Consider the following 27,593-nt stretch of genomic DNA (forward strand, 5'->3'; position numbering starts at 1 on the left):
GCTTGAGTGAAGGTTCAATGGAGGGGTCATCTGGTCGAGGAGGCATCCTGGGAGACTAATCATGACACGCGGAGTCGTTATCCTTATCTATTCGCAACTTCAGGTATGTCTTTATACACGTTCGAGGAAGAATGTTTGTTTTAAGAGGGGGAAAATGCAACGACCCGATCAGTCATTTTGTGAAATTGTGCCCCGTTACTCCTCTTTATGCTTCACACATGTGTGTTTATGATTTTATGACTTGCGGGGTTAGTTAGTTTGGTTCCGGAAAGCTTTCGGGTTGATTTGGACCCTTTGATTCTTGACTTAGAAGTTTAAATTAAAATGGTTGACCAAACATTGACTTTTGTGAAAATGACCCTGGAACTATGTTTTGACCGCTGCCGATAGCTTCGTATCATGATTTCGGACTTGGGCGTATGCTTGAAATTGATTTTGGAAGTCCGTAGGTTGATTCGTGTTGATTTGCCGAAATATGGCAATTTGAAGTTAAAAAGTTTGTCCGTAGGTTGAACTAAAAATGTGTTGCTGGTGCCCAGTTATCAAAATTGCGAGCACCAGCCTCACAATTGCGAAGGTGATAATGGGGGCACAAATGTCGCAATTGTGACTTCCCCTTCGCATTTGCGAAGTCAGCAGGATTTTTGTCTAGTTCGCATTTGCGAATATTAGTTCGCTTTTGCGAGGTTCCCAGCTTCGCAATTTCGAAGCCTTTTATCGCAAATGTGATGTTGCCTGAGGCTGTCAGGGTTGGCAAATGCGAGCCCTAGTTCGCAATTACGAGATTTCGCAAATGCGACCCCTGTGTCACAAATGCGACAACTGCAACTGGTACAAAAGGTTGTTATAGTCTATCCTTAAATGCCTTAAAATGACTTGTTTAACACTTGTTCTACATCCTATTTTATAAACTCCCATGCTTTAGTTGAACTTGTTGCCCCCTTTTTATTGTTACACGTTATCTCTTTCATTGTTGATTATCATTATTTTAAGTCATTGTTACAAGATATCTCCTTCGTTGCTATTATTCTCATTTGAAGTCATGTTATCTCTTCCATTGTGAGTTATTTGTATTTAATTCGTGGTTAGACATTGTCTTTCTCGTTATTGAGTTATTGGTGATGAGTTGTGAAAGTCGTTATCACGTTGAGGCAAAATTGATTAGTGTTGAGACATCTTTCTTGTTGAAAATTCTACATTCATTGTTGTTGTTGATATTCCTGGACACGTTGTGGTGGAGCCATGGGTTATTATTGTGGAAACATTGATATTGTTGATTGTTGGCAAGTTATGATATATGGGCACTTGCGGTGCAACTTGTTATTGTGATGTGATATTGACGCGCATGCGGCAGTATAAAGCTTGGGGTTAATGTGCATGCGGCGGTTTAAGGTGGGACTTATGTGCGTGTTGCTTGTAGGGGAACTACGTGAAGCCATGCAATGTCATAAGGTGGGATAAAGTGCATGTAGCTATTTCAGGAAAACTGATTTCAAAACCTATTTCAAATGTAAGGCTCACGCGGCGGTATAAGGAAAGATTATGATTGAGATTGAGAATTGTGAATACGAGGCGGTACCTCGGTTGTGATTCTTGATATATACACGAGGCGGTACCTCGTTGTGATTCTTGTTGTTTATTTCATGTTGCAAAGAGTTTTGGTGTGGACACTTCTTGTTGTTTTGTTCTTCTATGTTCTATCAGTTGTTATCCACACATGATCATTGTGGTTCTCTTTAATTGATCTCTTTATGTTATTTCCATTCTTACAATTCCGGTATTAGTTCATGCTATTAACTTGTTCCGTATTAGGTATTTCTTTGCCTTCCATTACTTATCCTTATTATATTTACATACAGCTTATTTATATCCTAGTAGGTGTCTTGACCTGGCCTCGCCATTATGCTACCGAGGTTTGGCTTGATACTTACTGGGCACCATTGTGATGTACTCATACTGCGCTTCTGCACATCTTTTTGTGCTGATCCAGGTACGTCTACCCGTGCCAGACGCTAGAGTTGATTCGAGTTGTTGCTTTTGGGAGACTTCAAGGTACCTGCTCCACGTCTACGGGCCTCGGAGTCACCTTTCTTTATCTTTATTCCTATTGTATTTTCATTCAGACATCGATGTAGTAGATATTTTAGATCACTCTGTAGAGCTTATGACTCAGTTTCGCCGGTCTTGGGGAATTTATTGTTGAGATTCTGTTTTTGGAGGATTTTATGAGTTTATTAGACTTGTTTTAGTATTTGTTAATTGTACCTTTCAAGTTGTTATCAAATGTTAGGCTTACCTAGTCGTAGAGACTAGGTGCCACCACGACATCCTACGGAGGGAAAATTGGGGTCGTGACAAATACATAGATTATTAAGATAACAATGTTAGAATTCTATATTTTTTATTTACATTGTGCTTGTTTTAAAAAAAATACTATTCCTAACAAACTGATATGATATTCAACTTTGATACTAAATAAATTATGACTTGAAACTTGAATAGTTTGCTTTGAGGTTATGCCAAGTAACGTATCCAAAAAACTATTAAGCAATTTTAGGACAATATCTATAATATTATGTGATAAAAATAATGAATTTAACATTTAATAATTCAAAGAAAGAAAAATCTGTATATAAAAAGTATTCAAATTTTAAAACTTGAGGGTAGAAATATAGATAAAGTCAAAATAGAGTCATAGTGAAATAAAAGTTCGCCAGCTAAAGAATCATTCAAATTTTGAGATAACCAATTAAGGTGGATTTTGAATTAAGGATACTATCTTCACTTACATCATTATAAAGATAATCACTATTGAAGTATAGAGTTTTAAAAATTTAAATTTAAATTAAAATATTTTTTGAAAAATAATAGCATACAAAATAAGAGTTCAAGTTGTATCCAAAGAGTCCTTCATTATGTCTCAACTTTTGGTTGTTGTTTTCATAAATATAAGTTATTTTTTGCTTCCTCACAAAAAATTAGAATTATCCACTAGGATATTTAAGAAATGATTTGTTTTTTTTTGTGTAGTGTTTTTTATTAATGTCAAATAATTGTCTATATTTATCTAGAAGATTTAAAATTTAAAATTATTTAGATATAATCTAAATATCTTAGATTATAATTTGACATGGTTAGTGTCCATGCATCCTTGCGTGTACAAATACTAGTTTAAGATATAATTGAAATATACAAATTATTTAAATTTTAACCGCTTTAGAGTAAAACTTGAGGTCTTGTGTTTGAAATATTAACTTCAATCCTTTGATTCAGAAGTTAAGAACTAACCAATCCTAATTTAAGATATAGTTTAAATGACAATTTGAACTTCAAACCTGTAACGACCCGACCAGTCATTTTGAGCTCGTGCATGCCGTTCGACAGTTTGAGACCTTGAGTTGCTTCACTTTATGTATTATAACCTGCACACGTAGTCGGTTTTGATTTTCGAGGAGTTCGAAGTTGATTTTGAAGAATAATTCTCAATTTGGAAGCTTTAAGTTGGGAGAGTTGACCAAAATTTGACTTTTGAGTAAACGACCTCGAAATCAGGATTTGAAGGTTCATATAGGTTCGTAAGGTGATTTCGAACTTGGACATATGTTCGGGTTGAGTATCGGATGGTCCGGGAGCGTTCAACCCTTATAATAAGAAGTTTACATTTTTGGAAAATTTTCGAATTTGCTAAGTGTGACTTAGAGTGGAATTTGGTGTTATCGGACTCCAAGTGGTGTTCCCGAACCTTGAATAGGTTCATTTAGGTTATTGGGAGTTGTGTGTGAAGTTTCTTTGTGATCCGGAATGTTTAAGAGTGATTCAGATACTTAAGTTGCATACAAGTTAAGTTAAAGAAAATGAGTTGACCACAGTCAAATAGTGGACTTAACAAGATCAAATTCATGATTTAAAAGCTTTAGCAGGTTTGTATGATGATTTTGGACTTGTACGCAAGTTTTGGTTAGATTCTGATGAGTTTCAGATGAGTTTGGATTTGTCACGACCCCAATTTCCCCACCTTAGGATGTCGTGATGGCACCTAGTCTCTACTCAGTCATATTAATGCATTCATATCATATCTCAGTCTCAGTTATTTATTGATACATCATATCATTGTTGTCGGGCTAGTTTCATGACATTGTGAGCCCATGAGTGAGACTGGAGAGATTGATGACTGAGTGAGGCTGGGGGCCTGTTTGTGAGGATGTTGTCACTATAGCATGTGAGTTGTCCGTGCAATTCTAGATGTTGATATTATAGCACATGAGTTGTTATGGCACGTGAGTTGTCCGTGCAGCACGTGGGTTGTCCGTGCGGATTATAGCTCTTGGGCTGAAAGGAGCCCCTCCAGAGTCTGCACACCCCCAGTGAGCGCAATCGACTATAAATAGGGATCGGGCTGCACGCCCGCATCGGGTATGGTACAACGCTTAGTGTGCTAAGCATAGTGGGAGAGAATGCGAGATAGTGAGATTGAGTGCTCTGAGAGTGTGAGGACATGAGCTCATCATCGAGATGCATTGCATTTGACATGTGTACTTGAGATACGTGCATAGAAGTGCATTTCCTTCTGCTACCCAGTTTTGGGGACATTTGTGATTTTACCTGTATCTTGACATGTAGGCATAGAGAAGTACTTTCCTCATGCTATCTGAAAATAAAACATCTTACTATTTGTTGAAAGGAGTTTTGGGAAAAATCACAGTTTTCAAACTTACTCGTATTTTGGCTTTTTCGGTAAAAGATTTGGATTTTCACTAAGATACTTGAAAAGAAATGCCTATTTTTCTGGAACTGTGAACGGACTGAACCTTTTATTTATGAGATACTCTTTTGTTACGTGTACTATGATATTATGAACTATTGTGGAATATTGGTGTTGGACCCGACCTTTTTGTTAGCTCGTCACTATTTCAACCTAAGGTTAGGTTTGTTACTTATTGAGTACATGGGGTCGGTTGTACTCATATTACACTTCTGCACCTTGCGTGCAGATGTTGGCTGTTGATGTTGCTGTGATCGATGGGATCTGCATTTGAAGATGTACCTGCATCCCAGTTGTAGCTGCCTCTTGTTCGTGGTAGCCTTAGATCTATAAAACTCTGTTTATGTACTTTACAAACAGACGATGTATTAATTTCATTTCCGCTTTGTAAACTCTATTCTTTGAAGCTCATGATTTGTACTACCAATTCTTGAGGAATGTATTAGATTCAAATATTTCTTTACTTAATTGCTTTATTAATTGTTATTGGAATTGGTTAGTGGTTAATTGTCTTACCTAGTGGGTTGGGTTAAGTGCCATCACGACTAGTCAGATTTTGGGTCGTAACTATAATATTTTATATGTATTTATATCAAGTAGGGTCGGGCCCAGACGAAACTACCTTCTCCTAGCCAAAATAGGATTTTCACTTTGTAAAAATTGCACAGGCGCGCCCCATGGGGCGACGTGCCATGCGGGGCATTAGTGGGGAAATCCAGAGAGCTCAACATTTGTCAGGCAGAAAGTTTTGTACAGCCACGGCGCCCCACGCGCTGCCCTACGCGCCGCGGCAGTGGGGTTTTCTCAGAGTACGACTCAAACTTCAATTTGTGACGTCCAAACTTAGTCCTCGACCCCCGAACATGATCCCTGCTTAATCCCTTGGGCGTTTACTCAGATTTCAAAGTTCCAAATAGCTCGAATTTGCTCCACAACATCTACATGGCTCAGAATCACCCCTACAAGGCATAAAACACACAATAAGTGCAGAACATTACCAATTAAAGCTCAAACACAAATAAAGTGCAGTGAATTATAGTGCAATAAGCGACTAAAATACGAGATTATAGCCTACCATCAACACCCCACACTTAAACCATTGCTCGTCCTCGAGCAATCAAGCTACACTTCATATAGACACGACCTTTTTAAACAACTCTAATAAGTCATCATACCAAGAATATTTAAAATAGATTAAGTACAATACCGTAACATTCTTGCCTCAAGATTTGACTCAAAAGCACCACGCATTTTTCACAACCCGCTCACTTACCCTAACACAGAGGTCAACGACATTACCTTTTCTTCATGAATCAAGTGCCCTCACACAACAATAGAGAGTAGTTCCACACACAATAATATTTAAGAACATTTATGAACTCAAGATAGAAAGAATTCACTCACTCTCAGAAATAATATTCATATGACATAAAAGACATACCATAGTCTTGTCCATAGTGTACTACTCTACTAATTGAGCTCATTCAGCCAAGGATCAAGTAAGACTTTAATTAGTTATAATGTAGGCTGTGGGATGGTTAGCATACATTTAGATATAAGAGTGACTACACCTCCCTAAGCACTTTAATAAATACAATTAACCATTCAAAACCCCACACTTATGTCAAGCCATAACTCCATCTTCACATCAATATAATACATACAATTAACCATTCAAAACCCCCACTTATGTCAAGCCATAACTCCACCTTCATATCAATATACATTAACTCCCTACTTCTTTAAGCACAATTACATCAAGTTACCACTATCTAGGAATATTTTTCACAATCATACACTTATGTTTTTTCATTCTTTTTCAATTCAAGTGGCTCTTACTTTTTCAAACAGTGCACCTTTTTCCTTAGTTCAATAGTTCAACTCAAAAGCCAAACCAACACCCCACACTTCAACTTTTACAATGTTCATAACAAATTCAAGTACTCACGAGAGGTATAATAGACGGTCAATTCAACCGAATGGGTATGGCTTGTAATGTGGTTGCCAAAGAAATAAGATTATAAGCTCAAAGGGGTTAACTAAGATACATAACAATTAGGTGGGTAAAATCATATAACTTTCTCAACAAATGCAATGCACAGAATAACACAAAACCTCACACACATATGGCACATAACTCGCTCAGGATCAGACTATCAAGACGCTCTAGTCAAAGCAGTTAAGCAAAGTTAAGATCATATAATTTAAGGTACTTACACAAGAGTCAAAAACTGAGCCTAAGCGTCACAACTAAAGCACTTACTATTCTCAAGGTATAATAAAGTCAAGAGATATTTCTTTCGATTCAAATCACAATACAGGGTTTCCTACTCCTAACAAAAATAAAAATAACCTACACCTGGTTTAAACAAAACCCATGGCAAAGAACCGCGACAAAAAAAAAAGCCAAGGGAGAATTATTACACTACCTACAAACGAAAATCTTTTTGTCTTTTTTCTTTCGACTTTAATCCCTCAAGAAACCTGTCGATGATATCCATCATCGGGAAAAATTGAAAATTTTAAAATTTTATTTTATTTTTTAAATTTTTTTTCTATCCAACTACTACACTCACAAAAAGAAAACTAATATACATATATACATATAACATATCCCCCAGCCCACACTTTAAGTTGTGGCATGTTCCCGTGACACACAATTAAAAAGCATAAGGTAGAAGAAATATCCCTGAATATCTAGTCGGCGTCTGAGTCGAAGTCAGGCTCCCTTCCTCGCGCCCGAACTAATGCACACATCCATGCTGACAACTTCTTCTTAGACCTTTTGGGGTACACCCCACACTTATATTTCTCGATCACCGCAACCTTCTTTTTCGAGCCATTCAATTTTCACTCAATACTCGCAACTGGTTTTTCCTTTTGTGCCCCCTTTGGTACATTCATCTCAAAAGTCACAGTCTCCTCACCCACTCTAAGCATGAGTTTTCTATCATGTATATCCAATATCGCTCTACCCATGGCTAAGAATGACTTTCCTAGGATGAGGGCGACCTTCTTATTTTCCTCCATATTCACCACTATAAAATCCACAGGAAATACGAAGGTATCCACCCGAACTAACACATCTTCCACTATCCCCTCGGGTATTAAAGACATCTGGTCTGCCAGCTGCAATGATATTGGTGCGGACCTTATCTCTCCAATCTCCTTCTCCAATTTCTTGTAAATAGATAGAGGCATTAAATTAATTGAGACACCAGAATCACATAATGATTTATCAAAATGAATAGTTCCTACAGAGCAAGGTATAGGAAAACTCCCTGGATCTCCAATCTTTTGTGGGAGTTTGTTTTGCAATATCGCACTGCAATGCTCAGTGAGCTTGACCACTAAGGTCTCTTCTATCTTCCTCTTCTTTGTAAGGATCTCCCTCAAGAATTTAACATAAGTAGACATTTGTGAGAGCACTTTTGTGAATGGTAAGTTTACATGAACCTGTTTCAGCACATCCAGAAATCTCCCAAACTGCTCGTCCATCTTTTCTCTATATAGTTTTTGGGGGAAAGGTAGAGCAAGCATAAGCTTTCTTTCATCATGTTCCTCCCTTCTCGAAGTTTCTCCCTTCTTTTTCTTCTCAGCTTTCATCTGGCCCTTCTTCTTTTTATCAACATCATTCTTCAGTTGCTCCCCACTTTCTTATTCAAGTTTCACATCATTTTGGATCGGGGTGGGATCTTCCAACACTTTCCCACTTATCAGAGTTACATCATTCACTGTTTCTTTGGGATTTCTCTCAATATCAGCAAGGAGAGTTCCTGGAATCCTCTTAGATAATATTGTTGTAACTTGCCCAACCTGTCTCTCCAGTTTTCGAAAACAGTACCCAGTTCTTTGATAGCTGCTCCATGGGTATCCAACCTCTCATCTGTCTTGATAATGAAGGCCTTCATTAGATCCTCTAAACCAGGCTGAATGGGCTGTTGAGGCTGATATTGCTGCCTCTACTAATTTTGGAATGCTGGAGCTCCTTGTCCCTGGGGTCTAGAGTTATTTTGTTGCCAAGCATTCGTACCTCTAAGTGAACTCCATGAAAAACCGGGGTGCCTCTGACCCATTGCATTAAAATTGTAGTTTCCTACATCATTCACTTCCTCAGTTGAGGCTTGACACTCATGAATAGGGTGTACTCTTCCACATATATTACAAACTACATGAGACTCATTTTGTATCGAGGCTAAGGTCAGCTTTCGTATTTCCTTAGCCATAGCATCAAGTTGTACCTGCACAGATGTATTAGCATCAACTTGGTGAACACCAGTTGAACTTCTTCTTTCAGCACTCTCAGAGGGCCACTGATTTGCATCTTCAGATAACTCATCAAGAATTGTAACTATCTCCTCTGGAGTCTTCTTCATCAATGGGCATCCAGCTGCATTGCTCAATATTCTATGTAAGACCGGTGTCAATCCATCCCAAAAGTCATGGAGTTGCATCTAGAGTTCAATTCCACTATGTTGATACTTTCAAACAATCTCCTTAAACCTCTCACATTCTTCAAAAACAGTTTCAGTCTCTTTCTCACAGAAGTTATGGATTTTACTTCTAAACTTGCCCGTTTTAGCTGATGAGAAATATTTATCAAGAAATTTTCTGGTCATCTCCTCCCATGTTCTAATCGATCCCGTGGGTAAGCTTTGAAGCCACTGTTTTGCATCATCTTTGAGTGTGAAGGGGAATGCCCTTAAGTACACTGCATCTCTTGAAACACCATTATATTAAAAGGTGTTCATAATCTCCTCGAAGTCCATCAAATGTGTATTTGGATCTTCGTTCATCTTTCCTCTGAAGACACAACAATTCTGAAGGGTTTGAAGCAACCCTTGCTTCAACTCGAAATTGTTAGATACAATAGGAGAATTGCAATTTTCTGACCCCTTTATTCTTCATATATGATCTGTATCTCTAATAGCTACTTCCTCAACATCCCGTGCAGATTTTTCTCGTTGCTGTGCTTCCTCTCTTGCAGCCAAATCTACATTATCTTCACCGTTTCCAGCCATAGTTTATTCGGTTGAGGATTGCCCAACCTTCTCTAACATCTCGGTGAGATCTCTTTCCTTCCTCAACTGTCGCAGTTGTTTTTCTATCTCTGGTTCGTATGGTAGCACTTCTTTAGTAGAAGCCCAAGTCATGCACCAATCTAAGCATGTAGCCTACACACAGTCAACGAACACCAAACGTAAAAAGAGAAAAATAAAATAAAAGAAAAAGAAAAATTCCTAAATTAGCACTACAAACTATTTCAAACACTATTGATTGCCAATCCCCGGCAACAGCGCCAAAAATAGACGAGCTCAAAACACACACTTAAATTATGCTCGCTAATCAAATATAGTATAGTATAATATCGTATCCACAGGGGGATTGTATTTAAACAGTGTTCTCATAGTTTCTAGCTTGGTTGCTATTCAAGATGATCAACAATTGAGATTTATACGATTTCTAACTAATATTTAACTAAGAGTCTAAAGCTATTGACTAATGACAATCGAAATAAGGAATAAGCAAAGAAGGTTATCAATGGGAGAAGATAGGGTTTTGATAGGATATGTGCAGTATAGTTGTTTGGGATCTAACTCTAGATAATTCACTTCTAATGTTTAAGTGAGTCTCTCGAATTCACACGCTCACCAAAAACTCCTCTCTTGATTAAGTCTCAACCTCACGAGATGAACCAATTTAAGCACGTGAAGATATGCAAGAATGTGTAGTGGATTGGTCTTTTGGAGAACCTCTCTCGATTATCCTCCTAACTAGGTTTAATCAATGATTCAACTAGCCTCTTTTGATTACTAAGAAGAATTAATGAACTCAACCAACAATGTAATGTAAAGATATCACAAGTTATGCCTCTCTCGATTACATGAACAAGTGAATATAGATGCAACGATTAAATCATCCAAAAATGCTTCAGTACATAAAACTAGAGTTATAATCCACAAATAATTATCAATACACCAAATTCATCAAACCCTAAAGAGAACTACTCCATAGATATGGAGCAATTCATCGCAAATATAATTAAAGTATAGGAAAACATAAATTCAATCCAAACTCGGGTCTTGAGTGAGGAAGGAATGATGAAATCCTTGTGCTTTTGCTCCTCCAACTCCTCCTTAGCTTCCTTAGGCCCAAAGTATGTCAAAAGTTCAGAAAATAACGTTTTCCATGTATTTATACCAAGTAGGGTTGGGCCCAGACGAAACCACCTTCTCCTAGCCGAGATAGGATTTTCACTCTGTAAAAATTGCACAGGCGCGCCGCATGGGACGACGAGCCATGTAGGGAATTAGTGAGGAAATCCAGAGCGCTCAACATCTTTCAGGCAGCAAGTTTTGTACAGCCGCGGAGCCCCACGCGCTGCGGCAGTGAGGTTTTCTCAGAGTACGGCTCAAACTTTGATTTTTAACATCCAGACTTGGTCCTCGACCCCCGAACACTATCCCGTCTTAATCCCTTGGGCTTTTACTCAGACTTCAAAGCTCCAAATAGCTCGAATTAGCTCCACAATATCTACATAGCTCAGAATCACCCCTACAAGGCATAAAACACACAATAAGTGCACAATACTAAAAATTAAAGCTCAAACACAAATTGCAGTGAATTAGAGTGCAATAAGAGACTAAAACAAGAGATTATAGCTATCATCTGGGTTCGCAATTGCGAAGAAAAGCTTGCAATTGCTGCTACTGATACATTGAGGAGATGTCACAATTGCAACACAGGCTTCGGAAATGCGAGAAAATAGTCACAAATGCAAACTAGCCTACCCCAAGCCCAGACTTCGCAAATGCAAACAAGGTATTGCAATTGTGACACATAAGCCTCCCCTGCCATGTTCGCAATTGCGATGCTGGTGCTCGCAATATCAACATCAGAGCACCAGCACACTAGTAATCCTATTTCATTTCAAAACCATTCTGAAATGTATCTGAAACTCGTCCGAGCCCTCGGGGCTCCAAACCAAACATCTACACGAGTCTGAAAATATCATATGAACTCGCTCGCACAATCAAAACACAAAAATAACATCTAGAACTACGAATCGGATATCAAAATGCATGAATTTTAAAGAAAAGTTCAAGAACCTCTAGAATTGCAATCAAGCGTCGGAATCCTATCAAAACTCCAAATCACACCAAATTTTGCAGACATGTTCTAAATAGAATAACTGACATATTCCAAGTCCCAAAACCAAATGCAGTACCCAATAGCTACGGTCAAACTTGGGAAGTCTTCTAAACCTCAAATTGCCAACTTTTGGCAAAACAACACAAATTAATCTATGGACATCTGAATTCAATTACGAGCATACGCCCAAGTCTAAAATCACGATATAAACCTAGAGGAAATATCAAAACACCATTTCCAGGATCGTTTTCACAAAAGTCAAACTTTGGTCAATATTACTAACTTAGGCTTCTAAACCAAAAACTTAAGGTTCCAAATCAACCCGAAACCTTCCCGGAACGAAACTAACCAACCCCGCAAGTAATAAGATGTCACGATCCCAAATCCACAAGACATTATGGCACCTAACCCAACCCGCTAGGTAAGCCAACAATCACATGATATCAATGAAAATTGAATAACATGGTCTAATAACCCAACACCGAAAGAATATCATAAAACATATCTGAGAATAAAGCCAAAACCAGTCCCAAAATCTGGTGTGAACTGGTACACGAGCACTACTGAATAACAAGGTACAAGCAAAATCCTCTAATACAACTGTCTTAACATAAGAACAATAAAGATAAAGATAACATGAAGAGAACTTCAAGGACTGCAGACAATATGACATCTACCTCGTAGTCTGCCAAAAAGCAGGCAACGACTTAAATCTGAAGATCACCTTGGCCGAATGTACCTGTATCTGTACACGTAATGCAAAGTGTAGTATGAGTACAACCGACCCAATGTACTTAATAAGTAATAACACTAACCTTGGGTTGAAAGCAGTGATGAGCTCAAAACAATAATCCAATGCCAATACCAACAACCGATAACAATTTAGAATATAAAGTATAAACCGTGGGAACAATAGCTCAATATTATCAAGTTCAGCTTGTCCACATTCTAGTAATTTAGGCATGCTTTCAAGTACAACAGTTAAAACATAACACAGATAAACAGGTCAAATATCAGTTAGCATGAGGAAAGTACATCTCTATGCCTACATGTCAAGTATACATGTAAATCAACAGTATCATAATGGACCCATCAAGAATATTTACACTTACCACTGTACGGGTGCCAGGCATAACTACCCATCATCAAGAATATATGTGAAATACTGTGCATGCGCCCACTGCTGACATGTCAGACTCCGGAGGAGCAGATCCTGCCCAAGCACTAATCATAATTATTTAGCCCAATAGTGAGGCCTGGTGCATGCGTCGCCCTAAAACAATAACACTTAGTCCAGTGTGGGCCTGGCGTACACATCACCTCAAACTCAATACCAACCCGGCTCTAAGGCCCAAACTCAGTCATTTATCGTTCAGGTCTCAGATAAACACATTTCAAATACTCAGTTTAATAGAATTACCCTTAAGCGATATCAACAACATGTGAGGAATCAAAAAAGAAGTACTGAGACAGAGATATTATTCATAGATTTAGTATCATGAATGAGAACATGTGTGAAAATAAGGTACATAACTCAGATACAACAAGAATAGCCCTATCAAGTCTTAAACAGTTAGCACATAGCCTAGACATGATGTCTAACATGATTCACAGTTCAAATAATCAATCAAGTAGAGCGAACGCGAGGATAACATTATATTATAGCAAAACAAGGCCGGTAATAGCCTAAAGGCCTCCCCAAACCATGAACAAATCGTGCTCCCACACACGCCCGCCACCTAGCGCGTACGTCACCCCAATATCTTTCACATAACGTAGTCCTTAGGGTTAAATACCCTCAAATCTAAGTTTAGATGTGTTACTTAACTCAAAGCCCGTAACTAAAAGCTCCAACAAACCCTTGCCTCGTAAATCGTCCTATGAACGATGCGAATATAGAGACAAATAACTTAATATAATCAATACAAGCTGTAGGAATCGATTCCATACGATAAAGCTAAGAACTATAACCAAAATAAAAAAGTCAACCCAATTCTATTTAATCACTAGTCGACTCATATCAAAATCATCCAATTCCAACCACAAATCAACCTTTGAATCCCCAAATCTCACCCTCCAATACATAGTCAAAAATTACCCCAAATTTCACCTTAAACACACATAATCTAGGTATAGAAATCAATGGGTTAACAATAATTATCAATAAAATGATGAATCTTCACTTGCCTCTTCAATGGTAGCCAAAACCCTCTCAAAAGTCGCCCCTAGCCGAGCTCCCAAAGTCCAATCCCGCAACGTCAACCCAATATCCTTCATATAACATAGTCCTTAGGATTAAATACCCTCAAATCTAAGTTTAGATGTGTTACTTACCTCAAAGCCCACAACTCAAAGCTCCAACAAACCCTTTCCTCGCGAATCGGCCTTTGAATGACTCGAATTTAGTCACAAACAACGTAATATAATCAATACAATCTATAGGAATCGATTTCATACGATAAAGCTATGATTTTTAACCAAAATCAAAAAGTCAACCCCGAGCTCGCACCACGGAACTCGAAATAATTCACAAAATCAGAACACCCATTCAATTACGAGTCCAACCATACCAAAATCATCCAATTCTAACAACAAATCGACCCTTGAATCCCCAAATCTCACTGTCCAATACATAGTCCAAAATTTCCCCAAATTTCACCTCAAACACACATAAACTAGGTGTAAAAAGTTGCCTTGAGTCCCCAAATCTCACTTTCCAATACATAATCAATTACCTCTTCAATGGTAGCCAAAAATCTCTCAAAAGTCACCCCTAGCGGAGCTCCAAAAGTCCTAAATGAGAGAAATCATGAAACCCTTCGATTTTATTATTCTGCCAGCGATTTGGCATTTGCGGACTCCATGATCACTTCTTCGATCCCCCTTTTGCAAAAAAAATCACCGTTTTTGCGAATATCACTTAAACATCGACCTGCCGCTTCAGCGGCCAAAATCCCGCTCCTGCGGTTCTCCTCGCACTTCTGCGCGTCCGCTCCTGCGGGAGTCCTTACGCATCTGCAGTGCAAGCCCACGTCACGCTTCTCCGCATCTGCGAACCAAAATCCTCATCTACAGACTCGCATATGCGGTCCTTCTCCGCACCTGTGAAACTCACATGTCCAGCCCATTTCCGCTTCTGCGTCCCTCCAGTTGCACCTGCAGCGTCGCATCTGCGTCCAAGCCCACTGCAGGTGCGATTACACTAGCAGTCCAAAATTCTTCAACAATGCTCTAAGTCCAAATATCGATCTGTTAACCATCTGAAACTTGCCCAAGGCCTCCGAGACCTCAACCAAACATACCAACAAGTCCTAAACCACAACACGAACTTAGTCGAAGCCTCAAAGCACATCAAAAAACATCAAATTTAAGAAATTCTAGCCTATTGAAACTAATGAACTTCCAACTTTTAAAACCAATGCCGAATCATATCAGACCAACTCCGATTGACCTCAAAAATTTCACACAAGTCACAAATGATACAACGGACCAACTCCAACTCCAGGAACCAAAATCCGAGCCTGATATCAACAAAGTCAACTCTCGGTCAAACCTCTCAATCTTCCCAACCTTTAACTTCCCAACTTTTTCCAATTCAAGCCAAAACGACCTATGCACCTCCAAGTCAATATCCGGACATACTCCTAAGTCCAAAATCACCATATGAAGCTACCAGAAACATCAAAACTCCATTCCAGAATCGTCTTTATAAAAGTCAAATTCCCGTCAACTCTTACAAATTAAGCCTCCAACCTTGGGACTATATGTCCCAATTCACTCCGAATCATCCCCGGAACCAAACCAACCACCCTGGAAAGTCACAGAATCACAAATGAACATAGAGGAAGTGATAAATGGGGGAACGAGGCTACTATTCTCAAAATAACCGACCAGGTTGTCACATTCTCCCCCTCTTAAACAAACGTTAGCCCTCGAACGAGTCTAGAATCATGCCTGGAGTCTCAAATAGGTGTGGATAGCTGCTCCACATATCCCGCTCAGTCTCTGAAGTAACCTCCTCGACTAGCTGGCCTCTCCACTGAACTTGCACTGAAGCTATATTATTTGATCTCAACTTTTGATCCTACCAATCCAAAATCGCCAACGGCTCCATATCATAAGTCAAATCCCTATCTAACTGAGCCGTGCTGAAGTCCAAAACATGAGGCGGATCACCATAATACTTCCAGAGCATAGAAACATGAATCACTGGGTGAACACCCGATAGAATAGGTGGCAATGCAAAGCTTGTAGGCCACCTCTCCAATCCTTTCAAGAACCTCAAAAGGGCCAATATATTTAGGGCTCAACTTTCCCTTCTTCCCGAAACTCTGAGCAATACCTTCTTTGCCACCATATAGGCAACATCACGAACCTTCCGATCAGTGTAACTCTTCTGTCTAGAATTTGTTGTACGAAGCCGATCCTGAATCAACTTGACTTTCTCTAAGGCATCCCGAACCAAATCAGTGCCCAATAACCTAGCCTCTCCCGGCTCAAACCAACCAACTAGAGAACGACACCGCCTCCCATATAAGGCCTAATAAGGAGCCATCTGAATAGTCGATTAGTAGCTGTTATTATAGGAAAACTCTGTAAGTGATAGAAACTGATCCCAAGAACCCCCAAAATCCATAACATAAGCGCGTAGCATATCCACCAAGATCTGAATGGTGCGCTCAAACTGTCCATCCATCTTGGGGTGGAATGTTGTACTCAACTCAACACGTGTGCAAAAATCTTGCTGCACTGCTCTCCAAAATTGCAATGTGAACTATGTGCCCCGATCAGAAATAATGGACACCAGCACACCATGAAGACGAACAATCTCGCGAATATAGATCTCTTCCAGCCGCTCTGAAGATTAAGTAGTTGCAACCAGAATAAAATGTGCAAACTTAGTCAACCGGTCCACAATCACCCAAACTGCATCAAATTTCTTCAAAGTCCATGGGAGCCTAACAACGAAGTCCATGGTAACACGCTTCCATTCCACTCGGGAATCTCAATTTGCTGAAGCAAAGCACCCGGCCTCTGATTCTCATACTTCACTTGCTGACAGTTCATGCGCCGGGCCACATACTCCACTATATCTTTCTTCATTCTCCTCCACCAATAGTGCTGCCTCAAGTCCTGATGCATCTTCGCGACACCTACATGAATGGAATACCATGAACTATGGGCCTTCTCAAGAATTGACTCACGCAACCCATCCACACTGGTCACACAAATATGACCCTGCATCCGCAACACCCCGTCATAACCAATAGAACCCTCCTTGGCATCACCATGTTTCACCATGTCCATAAGGACAAACAAATGAGGGTCGTCATACTAAAGCTCTCTGATGCGCTCATACAAAGAAGATCGAGAAACCACGCAAGCTAGAACTCGACTAGGCTCCGAAACATCTAACCTTACGAACTGATTGGCCAAGGCCTAAACATCTGATGCTAGCGGTCTCTTACAAACTGGAATATATGCAAGGCTACCCATACTCACAGCCTTCTTACTAAAGGCATCGGCCACCACATTGGCTTTTCTGGGATGATACAAAATAGTGATATCATAGTCTTTTAACAGCTCTAACCATCTCCGCTACCTCAAAATTAGATCCTTCTTTTTAAACAAGTGTTGCAGACTCTGATGATCTATAAATACCTCATAAGACACGCCGTAGAGATAATGCCTCCAAATCTTCAATACATGAACAATAGCTGCCAACTCTAATGATGGATGGGGCAGTTCTTCTCATGGGGCTTCAACTGGTGCGAAGCATAAGCAATCACCCTACCCTCCTATATCAAGACACACCCAATACTGATCTGAGATGCATTACAACAAATCATATATGAACCCGATGCTGAAGGCAAAGCTAGAAATAAAGTTATGGTCAAGGCAGTCTTGAGCTTTTGAAAGCTATCCTCACACTCATAAGACCACCTAAATGGGGCATCGTACTGGGTTAATCTAGTCAAAGGTACAACAATGGACGAGAAACCCTCCATAAAACGGTGATAATATCCGGCCAAGCCAAGAAAACACCGAATCTCAGTAGCTGAAGACGGTCTGGGCCAACTCTGAACTGCCTCAATATTCTTCGGGTCTACCCTAATCCCCTCACTAGACTCCACATGCCCCAATAACGCCACAGAATCAAGCCAAAACTCACACTTGGAGAATTTAGCATATAGCTTCTTCCCCCTTAATGTTTGGAGTACAATCCTCAAATGCTGCTCATGATCCCCCTGGCTGCGTGAGTACACTAGTATATCATCAATGAATACTATGACAAAAGAATCAAGATATGGCTGGAATACACTATTCATCAGATGCATAAATGCTACTGGGGCATTGGTAATCCCAAAAGACATTACAAGGAACTCGTAGTGACCATAGGGGGTCATGATTGCCGTCTTCATAATATCAGAATCCCAAATCTTCAACTGGTGATACCCAGATCTCAAATCAATCTTAGAGAACACTCTAGTACCTTGAAGCTAGTCAAATAAGTCATCACTATGCGACAATAGGTACTTGTTCTTAATTGTAACTTTGTTTAACTGCCTGTAATCAATGCACATTCGCATAGTACCATCCTTCTTCTTTACAAAAAGAACCGGTGCACCCCAAGGCAACACGCTAGGCTTAATGAATCCCTTATCAAATAGCTCCTGAAGTTGTTCTTTTAATTCCTTCAACTCTGTTGGTGCCATACGATACAGAGGAATAGAGATGGGCCAAGTGCCCGACCCCAAGTCAATACCAAAATCCATGTCCCTGTCGGGTAGCATGCCCGTTAAGTTTGCAGGAAACAAATCCGGAACGTCTCTCACTACCGCAACAAACTCAATGGTAGGAGTATCAGCACTAACATCCCTCACAAAGGCCAAATATGCTAGACATCCCTTCCCAATTATCTATTGGGCCTTCAAATATGAAATCACTCATAATACAGGGAACCTCTCCACTCAACCCTAGGCAACCGCAGCATCGCCAATGTCACAGTCATAGCGTGATAATACAGAGTACCATGACATAGTGACAACCAATCCATGCCTATTATCACATCAAAATCAACCATGCTAAGTAGTGAAAGATCAACTCTCGTCTCTAATCCCCCAATAGTCACCAGACATGACTGTTATACATAGTTCGCAAAAATAGAATCACCCGCTGGTGTAGATACATGAACATGTGTAACTAAGGAATCATGCGGCATATCTAAATAGCGAGCAAAATACAATGATACATATGACTAAGTGGAACCAGGGTCAAATAATATGGAAGAATACCTGTGGCACACTGAAACAATACTTGTGATCATTGCGTCTAAAGCAACTACCTCTAGCCTGGCGGGAAATGTATAGCATCGAGCCTGACCACCAGCTGATCGACCTCCCCCTCTAAAGAGACCTACAACTTCTTGAGTTCCACCCTAAAATGGCTGAGCGAGTGATGCGAGTGATGAAGAAACTGGTGTAGGGGTCATAGACTGCCCTCCCTACTGCATTGGACCTCTGTAGTGATGGGGGCAATACTTTCTCACATACCCCAACTCTCCACAATTGTAACAACCTCGAGCTGGAAATGACAGTGGGGCCTGAATCGGACCCTAAGAAATAGAATAACCACTGGAAGAGCCCAATACATATGAACCTTGAACTGATGGAGCACGAGATGAACTCTGAGCTGGGAGGGAACTAAAAGATGACTGACCCGAACGGGCACTGTATGAACCATGGCTAGTTGATGTACCACGATGAACCAGACGAGTCATTTGAGAGGGTTTGTAAGGACGGCCTCTACTGTGATGTGATTGACCTCCAGATAAGGTACAACTAAAACCACCAAAACCATGTGGCCTCTTGCCCTCCCGCTCCTCGTGCTCAAGCCTATGAACCGACTCCAAGCGGCTAGCAATCTCGACCACCTTGTCCAACCTAACATTCGTGTAGGGTATCGATGGTAGGCTATAATCTTGTGTTTTATTCGCTTATTACATTCCAATTTACTGCACTTTAATTGAGTTTGAGTGTTAGTTGCTAGTGTTTTGCACTAATTGTGTGTTTTATGCCTTGTAGGAGTGATTTCGAGCTATGTAGATGTTATGGAACTAATTCGAGCTAATTGGAGCTTTGAAGTCTAAGTAAAAGCCCAAAGGAATAAGCCAGTATCATGTTCGGGGGTCGAGGATCACTTCTGGGGGACAAAGTTCAAGGAAGAATAATCTACTGAAAAAATGCACTGGTGCGGCGCACTAGGCGACACACAATTTGATGCATCAGTGTAAAAATCTGTCAGAAAATAGCAAACTTCAGAGACTGGGTTATTGGGGACTTTCAGGAAAAAGAACTAATGCTACGCACCCTGCTACGCACAGTGCGACGCATGAAATACAAAAGTTTGCAAGTTTTCCTATTTCGGCTAGGAAAGGATGATTTTGTTTGGGCCCGACCCTACTTGGTATAAATACATGGAAAATGGTATTTTCTGAACTTTTTGACACATCTAAGACCTAAGGAGGCTAGAAAGAAGGTTGTGAAGCCAAAGCACAAGGAATTCATCATTCAATCCTCACTCAAGATAAGAGTTTGGATCGTTTAATGCTTTTCTTTATATTTGTGATGAATTACTCCATATCTATGGAGTAGTTCTCTTTAGAGATTGATGGATTTGGTGTTTTGATGTTTATTTGTGGATATTAACTCTAGTTTTTATGTATTGAATTGTTTAGGGTGATTTAATTATTTCATCTATATTCACATGTTCATGTAATCGAGAGAGGCATAACTTGTGATGTTTTTGCATCATCTTGTTGGTTGAATTCATTAATTCTTCTTAGTAATCGAAAGAGGCTAGTTGAATTGTTAGGGGGATAATCGAAATAGGTTCTCCTAAAGACCAGTCCACTATGAATTCGTGCATATCTTCACCGAGCATAAATTATTTCATATTGTGAGGTTGAGACTTAATCGAGGGAGGAGTTTCTACTAAACGTTTGAACTAATAATTGAGTGAATTCAAGACTCACTTAAACATTAGAAAATTTTCTAAGAGAGGCATACTGTTTAACTCCAATCCCCATAGATAAGAAAATTTTCTATAACTAGCGAGCATATTTAGGTGTGTGTTTTGAGCTCGTCAAATTTTGGCGTCGTTGCCGGGGATTGACAATCAATAGCGTTTGAAATAGTTTGTAGTGCTAATTCAGGAATTTTTTCTTTTTATTTTATTTTGTTATTCCCTTTTTACGGTTGGTGTTCTTTGACTGTGTACATGTTACAAGTTAGATTGGTGCATGACTCAATCTTCTGGCAAAGAATTGCTACCATACGAGCCAGAAATAGAAAAACTACTGCAACAGCTGAAAAATGAAAGAAATCTCAATGAGACATTAGAAAAGGTTGGGCAATCCTCAACCAAATATATGGCAGTAAATGGTGAAGATAATGTGGACCTGGCTGCGAGAGAGGTAGCCCAACAAAGAGAAAAAGTGGCACAAAATGCTGAAGAAGCAGCTTTTAGAGATGCACAACGTATTTATGAAGAAGAGATGGGTCACAGACTTAATAAAAATCAACCCGTGGGTGCATGCCAGTTTAGAAACATAGCTCCCGGTGATGGGAGACCACTTGGTGATTACTCTAGACCGGTCTACAACCAAGGTTTGTCAAACATTCGACCACCTCCAGTTGCAGCAAACAATTTTGAATTGAAGCAAGGGTTCCTTCAAACTTTGAAAAATTATTGTGTCTTCAGAGGAAAGATGAATGAAGATCCAAACAATCATCTAATGGACTTCGAGGAGATCATGAACACCTTTCAATATAATGGTGTTTCACAAGATGTAGTTTATCTAAGGGCATTCCCCTTCACACTGAAAGATGATGCGAAGCAGTGGCTTCAGAGCTTTCCTCAAGGATCAATTCGAATATGGGAGAAGATGACCAGAAAATATCTTGACAAATATTTCTCCTCGGCTAAAACAGGCAAGTTTAGAAGAGAGATCCATAACTTCTGCCAGAAAGATAATGAAATAGTTTTTGAAGCTTGGGAGATGTTTAAGGAGATAGTCAGAAAGTTTCAACATAATGGTATTGAACTCTAGATGCAACTTCAGCATTTTTGGGATGGGTTGACACCGGCCACACGCGGAACGTTGAGCAATGTAGCTGGAGGTTCGTTAATGAAAAAGACACTGGAGGAGATAGTCACTATTCTTGATGAATTATCTGAAGATACAAATCAGTGGCCCTCTGAAAGTGCTGAAAGAAGACGGGCGAATGATGTTCACCCGATTGATGCTAACACATCTGTGCAGGTACAACTTGATGATATGGCAAAGGAGATAAGGAAGCTGACCTTAGCCTCAATACAGAGTGAGACTCATGTAACACGTGATATTTGTGGAAGAGGACACCCTACTCATGAGTGTCAAGCCTCAATTGAGGAAGTTAATGCTGTTGGAAATTACAACTTTAATGCAATGGGTCAGAGGCACCCCGGTTTTCTGGAGTTCACCAGGAGGAACAACAAATGCATGGCAACAAAATAACGCCAGACCTTAGGGACAAGGGGCGCCTCTTTTCCAAAATCAGCAAAGGCAGCAATTTCACCCTCAACACCCAATTCAGTATGGGTTAGAAGATCTAATGAAGTCCTTCGTTGTCAAGACAGATGAGAGATTAGATGCTCATGGTGCAGCTATCAAAGAACATGGAACAGGGTTGCGAAGTTTGGAGAAGCAAGTGGGACAAATTGCCATCATATTGTCTGAGAGGATCCCAGGTACTTTGCCAGCTGACACTGAAAGGAACCCCAAAGAAACTGTAAATGCTGTAACTCTGAGAAGTGGGCAAGTGTTGGAAGAGCCCACTCCGGTCCAAAACGAGAGTGTGCCTGAAAAAGAAATTGGGAAGCAGCTGAAAAATAAAGTTGATAAAAAGAAGACAGGAAAGAAGGGAGCTGACAAGAAGAAGAAGGAGGACACTTCTAGAAGGGATGAATCTAATGAAGAGATCAAGCACATGCCTACTTTACCTTTTCCCCAAAATCTTTATAGAGAGAAGCTGAATAAACAATTTGAGAGGTTCCTAGATATGCTGAGATAGGTTAATGTAAACTTGCCATTCATAGATGTGCTCTCCTAAATGCCAGCTTATGCCAAGTTCTTGAAGGAGATCCTTACAAAGAAGAGGAATATAGAAGAGACCTCAGTGGTCAATCTCACAGAGCATTGCAGTGCAATCTTGCAAAACAAACTCCCACAAAAGTGTGGAGATCTAGGGAGTTTTACTATACCTTTCTCTTTAGACTCTATTAAATTTGATAAATCTTTATGTGATTTTGGTGCCTCAATTAATTTAATGCCTTTGTCTATTTACAGGAAGTTGGAGAGTGAGATTGGAGAGATAAGGTCGGTACCAATATCATAGCAGCTGGCTGACCAAACAACACTGATACCCGAGGGGATAGTGAAAGATGTTTTAGTGCGAGTAGATAAGTTTGTATTTCCTGTGGACTTTATTGTAGTAAATATGGAGGAGAATAAAGAGGTCCCTCTCATTTTAGGAAGACAATTCTTAGCAAAGGATAGAGCAATATTAGACATACATGATAGAAAATTCATGCTTAGAGTGGGGGAAGAGACTGTAACTTTTGAGATGAATGTAGAAACGGGGTTTAAAAGGAGAAGCCAGCTGCAAGTGTTGAATGGAAAGTGAGGAGTTTGAAAGAAAAGGCTACAACGAGTGGAAAAGATAAGTGTGGGGTGTACCCCAAAAAGGCTGAGAAAAAATTGTCTGCATGGACATGTGCACTGGTTCGGGCACATGGAATGGTGCCCGACTTTGCCTCAGACCCCAACTGGAAATTCAGGGAAGTTTCCTTTATCTTATGCTTTTTAATTGTATATCATGGGGACATGCCACAACTTAAAGTGGGGGGGGGGAGGGGAGAATTTTATGTTGTATGTATCTGTGTTAGTAATTTAGTTTTGTTGTTTTAGTAGTAAATTTGAAAACAAAAACATAAAATGTTTTAAAAGTTTTGACTTTTCCCGTTGATTGATATCATTCGACAGGTTTCTTGAGGGATTTAAGTTGAAATAAAAGGACAAAAAGATTTGTTTTTTTAGGTAGTGTAATAATTCCCTCTTTGTTTTTCTTTGTGCCGCAGTTCTTTTCCAAGGGTTTTATTTGAACCGGGTGTAGTTAGTTTTTGTTTTTTGAAGTAGGAAACCTTGTGCTATGATTTGAATTGGAAGCAATGTCTCTTGACTTTATTATGCCTTGAGAATAGTGAGTTCTTTAGTTGTGACGCTTAGGCTCAGTTTTTGACTCTTGTATAAACACCTTAAATTGTATAAGTTTAACTTTGCTTAACTGCTTTGACTAGAGAGTCTTGATCATCCAATATTGAGTGAGTTATGTGCCATGTGTGTGTGAGGTTTTTGTGTTATTCTGTGCATTGCATTTGATGTCTAGAATTTGCCCTGTATGTTTGCAAAGTGAAATAGTAGTTTTGTTCTGTCTGGGAAGTGATATAGGCATTTCTTTGTTGAGCCAGTTATATTATTTTACCCACCTAATTTTTATGTATCTTAGTTAACCCCGTTGAGCTTGTAATCCTGTTTCTTTTGGCAACCACATTACAAGCCTTACCTATATGTTTGAATTGAACATTTATTTGAACCATTTACCTCTTGTGATCACTTGAATTTGGTATGAACTTTGTAAAAGTTAAAGTGTGGGGTGTTGGTTGGGCTTTCGAGTGGAACTATTGAAAGAAGAAAAAAGGTGCATTGTTTTGAAAAATAAGAGCCACTTGAATTGAAAAAAAAAAAGAGATTAAGTGTACGATTGTGAAAAATATTTCTCGATAATGGTTAGTTATGATGTAATTGTGCTTAAATAAGTTGGGAGTTAATGTATATTGATATGGAGGTGGAATTATGGTTTGACATAAGTGTGGGGTTTCGAACAATGAAATGTATGAATTAAAGTGCTTAGGGAGGTGTAGTCACGCTTATATCTAAATATATCATACCCGTCCCTCAGCTTACAACCAATGAACGTCCTATTTGATCATTGACTAAATGGGCTCGATTAGTTGAGTAGTACACTACGGGCAAGCCTATGGTGCATCTTTTGTGGCATATGAATGTTGTTTCTAAGAGTAAGTGAATTCTTTCTACCTTGAGTTCCTAATTATTCTTAACTTTTATTGTGTGTGGAACTACTCTCTTTTATTGTGAGGGCACTTGATTCATGAAGGAAAGGCAATATTGCTGACCTCTATATTAGAGTAAGTTAGTGAGTTGTAAATAATTCATGGTGCTTTTGAGTCAATTCTTGAGGTGAAGATGTTACACTATTGTGCTTAGTCTATTTTAAATATTCTTAGTGTAATGAGTTAGGAGAGTTGCTTAGTAAGGTTGTGTCTATATAAAGTGTGGTGTGATTGCTCGAGGATGAGCAATGGTTTAAGTGTGGGGTGTTGATGGTAGGCTATAATCTTGTGTTTTAGTCGCTTATTAGATTCCAATTTAATGCACTTTAATTGAGTTTGAGCGTTAACTGCTAATGTTTTGAACTAATTGTGTGTTTTATGCCTTGTAGGAGTGATTCCGAGCTATGTAGATGTTATGGAACTAATTCGAGCTAATTGGAGCTTTGAAGTCTTGAGTAAAATCCCAAAGGAATAAGCCGAAATCGTGTTCGGGGGTCGAGGATCACTTCTGGGCGTCAAAATTCAAGGAAGAATAATCTGCTGAAAAAATGCACTGGTGCGGCGCCCTGGGCGACTCACAATGCGACGCATCAGTGTAAAAATCTGTCAGAAAATAGAAAACTTCTGAGATTGGGTTTTTGGGGTCTGTCAGGAAAAAGCACTAATGCTACGCATAGTGCGACGCATGAAATACAATAAGTTTGCAAGTTTTCCTATTTCGGCTAGGAAAGGGTGATTTCGTTTGGGCCCGACCGTACTTGGTATAAATTCATGGAATACAGGTATTTTCTAGACTTTTTGACACATCTAACACCTAAGGAGGCTAGAGAGAAGGTGGAGAAGCCAAAGCACAAGGAATTCATCATTCAATCATCATTCAAGACAAGAGTTTGGATCGTTTAATACTTTTCTTTATATTTGTGATGAATTACTCCATATATGTGGAGTAGTTCTCTTTAAGGATTGATGGATTTGGTGTTTTGATGATTTTTTGTGGATATTAACTCTAGTTTTTATGTATTGAATTGTTTTGGGTAATTTAATTATTGCATCTATATTCACATATTCATGTAATCGAGAGAGGCACAACTTGTGATGTTTTTGCATCATCTTGTTGGTTGAATTCATTGATTCTTCTTAGTAATCGAAAGAGGCTAGTTGAATTATTGTTTAGACATAGTTAGGAGGATAATCGAAAAAGGTTCTCCTAAATATCAGTCCACTACGAATTCGTGCATATCTTCACCGAGTATAAATTGGTTCATATTGTGAGGTTGAGACTTAATCGAGAGAGGAGTTTCTACTAAACGTTTGAACTAATAATTGAGTGAATTCGAGAGACTCACTTGAACATTAGAAGTGAATTAACGAGAGTTAAATCCCAGACAATTATCTTGCACCTATCCAATCAACCCTTATTCGTTCCTATTGATATCTTCTTTGCTTAATTTTGTTCAATTGGCATTAGTCAATTAGATCTAGAGTCTTCGTTAATTTTAGTTCTTAATCATACAATCTCAATTGTTGATCATCTTTGATAGCAATCTAGCTACAAGCTACGAAAATACTGTTTAACTCCAATCCCTGTGGATACGATAATTTTCTGTACTATCTTTGACTAGCGAGCATATTTAGGTGTGTGTTTTGAGCTCGTCACCTCTCGAGCCAAACTGTAACGTAGGCCATAGTTGAAGCTATCAATGAACCTCCTGAACCTCTCTCTCTCTCTCTCTCTCTCTCTCTCTCTCTCTCTCTCTCTCTCTCTCTCTCTCTGTGGGAACAAACCATTTAGCATGAGAGGACAAATCTGCTAATCTCATCTCATACTGGGTCACAATCATATCTCCCTAGCATAGCTGCTCAAAATCTCTATGCAGCTCCTCCCTGCGGGTCTGTGCGACAAACTTCTCTAAAAAGAGAATGGAGAACTCATGCCATGAAAGTGGCGCTGTGCCAATTGGTCTGCTAAACTCATATGCTTGCCACCATCTTTAGGTTGCCCTAGTCAGTTGAAAGGTGGTAAATTCAACTCCACTAGTCTCCAAAATACTCAATATGTGAAGAATCTGCTGACACCGGTCTAATAAATCCTGAGCATTATCTGACTCCTCCTCGCTAAACTATAGAGGCTTAAGCCTCCCATACCTCTCTAGTCTCTTCTGCTCCTCATCACTCATAGGTGGGCCAACCTCGGCACGAGCAGCAGCAACTGAATGGGCTGGTAGTATCCCCGGTGTCTGGAGTCCCTGAGCTACATGCTCTTGAGTACGTGCGGCAGAAGTTTGAGCACCTTCCCCGGCCTGAGAAGTGGTTGGTGCAGCTGGAACTGAAACTGCCTGTGCTTGGCTAGTGCACACAGTCAAAATTTGGGCTAAGGATTCCTTAAGACCTGGAATCATAATGGGCACAGCTAGTGCCTGAGCTGGTCCCACCGGCTCAACAACAT

The 27,593-nt window shown here is 39.6% G+C and overlaps 1 non-coding gene across 1 annotated transcript; it reads right to left on the minus strand.

Annotated features, from left to right (window-relative positions):
• Window positions 1-21,908: 21,908 nt before the first annotated feature.
• On the minus strand, window positions 21,909-22,015 carry LOC142169263 (small nucleolar RNA R71). Its single transcript, XR_012698973.1, has one exon. It is a non-coding gene; the product is annotated as a small nucleolar RNA R71 (small nucleolar RNA).
• Window positions 22,016-27,593: the final 5,578 nt, after the last annotated feature.

Source organism: Nicotiana tabacum, chromosome 14, assembly GCF_000715075.1.
Source record: "Nicotiana tabacum cultivar K326 chromosome 14, ASM71507v2, whole genome shotgun sequence".
In the NCBI taxonomy this organism is placed as follows: Eukaryota; Viridiplantae; Streptophyta; class Magnoliopsida; order Solanales; family Solanaceae; genus Nicotiana; species Nicotiana tabacum.